The following is a 6384-nucleotide window of genomic DNA, read 5'->3' on the forward strand; positions in this document are numbered from 1 at the left end:
GCGGAGCCGGGTTGGGGAGAGGCGGATGGCGCAAGAGCAGAGGCGGTGCGTAGGGAAGGCAGGTGGAGCCCAGCGCTCCCCTGGTTAGTCTGGGGAGGGGCGGGGGGAGCTGCTTCGGCCTGGCTGGGAGGTGTCCCGGTCCCACGCCCCGTGGAGCAGGCAGCGTTCTGGCTGGCAGGGGCTCGCGCTGACTCTGGAAGGGGTCGCTCGGCAGCTCTCAGGGCTGCCTGGTGCCACTGTCACCAACCAGCAGGAAAGCAGCACCAGGCAAGCCCCAACCCTGTCCGTGTCTGTGTGGCCCTGCCGTGGGGAGAAGGAGACAGCCGGGGGGGGGGGGGTTTCTGCCTCCCACATAGACCTCCACCCACTAACTTCTCCTGCCCCCAGAGCCCTGCCCCATTCAGGGCCAAGATTTGCACAGACCCTGACAAAAATCAGTCCCCTTCATCCTCTCCCCCTGTCCGTCCGTCTCCCCCTGTCTCCCTCTAGATCCACAAATAGACCCCAGGCAGCCGGAGTCTCAGACAGCTGTTGTCCTGCCTGGTGACATGTGTAACTCAACAGCTGTCCTGCCCCCACCTGAGATCAGCGCACACACACCCTGCCAGCCGAGTTCACTGCCCAGCACTTCTACGCCCCCATCTTCTCCCTCCCCATTTAGTCTTCTCGGGTATGTCTACACTACCCCGCTAGTTCGAACTAGGAGGGTAATGTATGCATACCGCACTTGCTAATGAAGCCCGGGATTTGAATTTCCCGGGCTTCATTAGCATAAGCGGGGAGCCGCCATTTTTAAATCCCCGCTGCTTCGAACCCCGTGTAGCGCGGCTACACGGGGCTCGAACTAGGTAGTTCGGACTAGGGTGCCTATTCCGAACTACCGGTACTCCTCAGGGAACCCAGCCCAGCGCTTCCCCACCCTCCTAGGGAAACAGTTTTTCCTAATGTCCAACCTAGACCTGCCCCACTGCAACTTGAGCCCATTGCTCCTTGTTCTGCCACCTGCCACCACTGAGAACAGCCTCTCGCCAGCCTCTCTGGACCCCCTGCAGGGAGGTGCAGGCTGCTCTCAAATCCCCCCTCACTCTGCTCTTCTGCAGACTGAACAAGCCCCAATCCCTCAGCCTCTCCTCATAGATCATGTGCTCCAGCCCCCGAATCATTTTGGTCGCCCTCCGCTGGCCCCTCTCCAATGCGCCCACGTCCTTTCGGGAGGGAGATGCAGGACTCCAGATGTGGCCTATGAAGGGGAATAATCACTTCTGTAGCTCTGCTGGCCATGCTCCCACTAATCCAGCCCAATACGCCATGAGCCTTCTTGGCTACCAGGGCGACCTGTTGACTCATCTCCAGCTTCTCGTCCACTGTCACCCCCAGGTCCTTTTCTGCCAAACTGCTGCTTAGCCCGTTGGGCCCCAGCCTGTACCAATACTTGGGAGTCTTCCATCCCACGGGCAGGACTCTGCACTTGTCCTTGTTGACCATATTTCTTGTGGCCCAATCCTCCAATTTGTCTGTGTCACTCTAGACCCTCTCCCTGCCCTCCCGCGTATCCACCTCTCCCCCCAGCTTAGTGTCATCCGCAAACTTGCTGAGGGTGCAATCCATCCCCTCAGCCAGGCCATTAATAAAGATGTTGAACAAAATTGTCCCTAGAACCGCCCTTGGGGGGCCCCTACTTGGTCCCAAGCAGACATGGAGCCATTGATCACTACCTGTGGGTCCAGCAATCCAGACGGCTTTCTGTCCACCCGCCAGTCCATCTGTCCCCATCCCACCCTTCTCCTTAGCTATTGACATTCCCCGGGCACCGTGCTGCACATTCCAAATCAGGCCGACACCCCGTGGCGTCCCGGGGCAGTTCGCTTGTCAAAGAATCGCCCTCGTCCCGCAGAGGAAGACGCGCACGGCTTAGAGGCCACGTTGCGTAAGGACTGTTGGCACATCACCTCCGTGGCACGACGAGCATCTGTGCCAATCTCAACAGGGTAAACAGGCTGGCGCGGCTAATGATAGGCCTTGCCATGGAGCCCGGCCAAGAGAATGCAACCGAGCTGATCTGCGGCTCCATTCAGAAGGGATTAAAGGAGGGTTCATTCATTACTGCATTGTAATTTGGGGGTGTGGCAAATGGAGTCTCTCTCACTAACTTGGGGTTTTTTTTAAATGAGATTACAAGCTTGGCTGCTAAAGGGAACCGTGTTAACATGCTGTACCTACAGCTCTGCAAAGCATCTGACTCAGCACCTCCCCGCAGTCTGATTAGAAACGAATGCTTTGCTGCTAGCATGGGGCACGTCTGTGAAAACCGGCTAGCGGCCCTTCTGCACCCATCGCTACACCCTCCACCCACCCGGCCCCAGTGCTGTCAGCGCCCGCGGGGCAGTACCGGCGAGTGGGCATCTTTCTGGCGCAGTGCTGTAGAAAGGCATCCTTGGCCCGATGGGATGGGTTGGACGCTTTTAGCAGTGACCTTGAAACGCAAACCGTAGACACGGAACAAAGCCTGCAGGCCGCACGTACAGAACCGAGTCTCTCCTGGGAAGCAGGGTCTGAAAAAGACTTGGGGGTTCTGGCAGAGTATCCCCTGTGCATGGGATCCCAGCGTGATGCTGTGGCCAAGGGTCTAATGTGATGGGGGTTGGTCCTGCCGTGAGGGCCAGGGATCTGGCAGCCTCTTGAGATCCCTTCCCGTTCCAGTGCTCTAGGAGTCTGGGATGCAGAAAGAGGAATCGTGAGTTGGCGTGGGGGGAGTTATGTTTTTCATGGCACTGGTGTGTCCAGTTCTGGTGCCCACAATTCAAGGATGCTGATAAATTGGACAGATTTTGGAAAGGAGCAATAAGAATATTTAAAGGTTAGAAAACCCGCCTGAGCGTGAGCGCATCAAAGAACTCAGCTGATTTTGCTTCATAGAGAGAAGGTGAGTTGTGGAAGAGGGGCTGAGTAGGTTACAAAATGAATAAGTAGCAGGTTTCAAGCCAACCAAAGTAAGTCTTTCTTCACACAGCGCCTTGTCAACCTGTGGAACTCCTTGCCAGAGGATGTGGCGAAGACCTGGACATTAACAGGGGTCAAAAAAGAGCTAGATAGGTCCATCAATGGCTAACTTCCACAAATCTATTAGCCAGGATGCACAGGAATGGTGTCCTAGCCGCTGTGTGTCGGGCTGGGAATGGGTGCCAGGGGAGGGGTCACCTGTTCTGTTCCCTCCCTTTAGGACACCGGGCACTGGCCTCTGTGGGCCGACAGGACACGGGGCTGGATGGGCCTTTGCTCTGAGCCGGTCTGGCCGCTCTCATGTTGAGAGGCACCAGCAGAGCTGTGAGATGGGGGGGCGGGTCTCAGAGCTGTGGGATGGGGGGGCTCTCAGTGCACGGGTAGACGGGGGCCGTAGGTCAGCTCTGCTCGGGTCTGCACTCAATGGAGAATCACTGCGGTAGAAGGTCAGAATACATCAACGTTCTAGTCCCAGTGGCCTTAGATTCAAGTATTTTAAGTCCCAGCCTTGGCTCTGCTCGAGCACATAAAACAATCTCTAAGTGACCGAGACGTCCCTGTAGGCCAGGCCAGGGCAATGAAATGGCGGCAGGTCACCAGAGTTAGCCCCTGGCAGGGCGGCGCCACCATAGTTACCTGCACCGCAGGATTGCGTCACGTAATCCCTTAAGTAGGCCAGCGGAAACCTTGCCGAGCGGGATCCAGCCGACATCGCAGTCGTCTTTCCCCTTGCCCGTCGTCTTTATTCTGCTGCTTTTCTTCCCTGGGCCTGGGGAACGCTGCTGTTGTTCCCACCCAACGTTCCTCCCTGCTGAACCCAGGCCCTGCTCCGTAGCAGTTTGTCCGCTTTGGGCAGCTGCTGATGGAGCCATTCTGGCCTGTGACTTTTCTTTCTCTCTTTTGCTTAAACTCAAAATGCATATGTGAAGTAGAAGAAGAAGCTGACAAAAGACAATGAGGATGACGATGAAGACCTTAATGAAGAATATTAATAAGCAAATAATGAATACAATTGTACCTACTCCTAATTACTAGTAACAGAATTTCCAATTAAATCAACACTTTTCTACACTACAAACTTTCTAAATCAGCAGGTTATAGAACCACAGAGCTGGAAGAGACCTCAGAAGGTCAAGTCCAGCCCCCTGCTCTAGGCAGGACCAATCCCAACTAAATCAACCCGGCCAGGGCTTTGTCAAGCCAAGACTTAAACACCTCTAGGGACGGAGACTCCACTACTTCCCTAGGGAACCCAGCCCAGCGCTTCCCCACCCGCCTAGGGAAATAGTTTTTCCTAATGTCCAACCTGGACCTCTCCCACTACAACTTGAGCCCATTGTTCCTTGTTCTGCATCTGTCACTACTGGGAACAGCCTCTCTCCATCCTCTTTGGAACCTCCCTTCAGGAAGTTTCAGGCTGCTACCAAATCCCCCTGAAATATAATCCTGAAGATAAAGCAAAAGACCCAACAAAGAAGAGCAGCTCCATACTTACCTGGTTTCCTAGGCTACAAGAAAGAGCTTGTTCGTACATCAGGAAGGATAATACTGGTTTCGGCAGGACTCTTCATCTAGCTTTCCAGACTGCAGAAACCGAGGGCTAAAAGCATGGTTAAAGGGTAATACGGTAGCTGACCCCTGAACCTTTCAGAGCCTTTTCATTGTTACATATTGCAACCGTCTGGCTCTCTGGTTTGAAAAGGCGACCAGCCCCTGGGCTAATGGGATCAGGGATGTGGCTCACCCCAGGAGGCAACGGTCCAGCCTGGGAAACCCAGCAAAGGGGATGTAAACCCACGGCGCAGCCACGAGAGCTGCTGAGCAGGGGCAGAGGGGGTAAGAGGCCAGCTGAGGCCACGCTTACCCAACCAGGAGGCAACACCCCTGCATCTGGAAGCCTGCCAGTCCTCCTCCTTTGGCGCACGGCTGCCGAAAGGGCACCTGGGACATGTCCTAGGCCAGGCCCGGCCCCAGCGCCTCGCGCTCACAGGTCCTATTGCACCCCCAGCGGGGTGGGGAGGTCTGAGCTGCAAGGGGGGGGTGGGGAGAGGGCTGGGGCCGAGATGGGGGTCATCGGGATGGAATGTGGGGGAGACGCAGTCCAGGTGCAGCTCCTCCCCCCCACGTCTAGGGAGCTCCCAGACACGGGTCACACGCTGCTCGTGCAAAATGAGTCGAATCAGTGCAAGGAGCCAGCTTTGCTGTGCCTGCTGCAAAGAGAGACGAGGCAGGACTCCTCACTGCAGGGCTCGCACGGGGATTCAGCGAGTGGCCCTAGGACACACGGGCACTGGCGCTGGGGCCCTGCCTTAGGAAATATCCCAGGGCTGCCACGGTCCCCAGGGTGCGTCCTGAGAGTCCCTTGCCTGGTGCAGCGTTGATAACTGGCTGCGTGCGTGTGCTGCCCCGGCTCTGCACGTGTGGACACACACACACCCTCCCCATGACCACAAAAGCAGCTAAGGGGCAAGGGCATTGGGCCAGGTTTACGGTCAATGAGGCATGGGCCTCGCTCCCTTGCTGTAATCAAGATGCATCGTGTTTTCGGCTTCCCTTTAACCGGGGGAGAACCCCTCCGGGAAGGACCTTGCGCTGGCCTGGCGAGGTAGGGACCCTTCCATTTTCCCACTGTCCTCACTCTGCTCTCGCACTTGCCTTTCCCGAGCCTCCTGCAATCCAGCATCACGTGGTCCCTTCCTCCCAACTCACCGTCCATCTTCCGGTCGGGTGGAATCGAGTCTCCCACGGTCGTGCGCCTGGGCGCTTCCTCCCGCCCAGTTGAACAGCGAAGTTGTGACCCTCTATGGAAGTAGGACATTAACTAGGGTGCGTCTTCACTACAGGCTGGCTCGAGGGGGTAGGAATAGCTCCGGCGGAGGCCGATTTATCGTGTCGCGCACAGACACAGTAAATCAACTAGTGATAGCTCCCCCAGCCACGCCAGGGCTCCCCCAGCAGAAGATGGGTACGGGAGAGTTTTTCCTGTCGACACAGCGAGGTGTGAACGTAACTCGAACGGTGGAGCTTAGATAGACCTGGCCCTAGAGTGGAGACTGTGCCGAGTTCAGAAGCTTGTCAGGCTACAAGGAAGCATGGGTCCTAGATTCCCAATCGGCATGGCAGACACCCAATTCTTGGCAGCCACAGCCGGAGCTTGAGGGCTCAATCGATGACACCTTCTGGGGATAACAACTACCTCCTACAGCCATGTAGTAACTGTGAGACTCCCAGCGTGGGTTGGGCGCCCATGTGATCTGAGCTAAGGGAAGTGTGGGCAAACAGAGGGCAGGCTTGGTTCCGGTTTGGCTATTGTGCAAGGACGGCCACTGGATTCCGTGTTGCTAACTTCTCTCCGTGGATGCAATCAGCTATCTCAGGATGGGC

This window comes from Pelodiscus sinensis, chromosome 30, assembly GCF_052426305.1.
Source record: "Pelodiscus sinensis isolate ZL-2025 chromosome 30, ASM5242630v1, whole genome shotgun sequence".
In the NCBI taxonomy this organism is placed as follows: Eukaryota; Metazoa; Chordata; order Testudines; family Trionychidae; genus Pelodiscus; species Pelodiscus sinensis.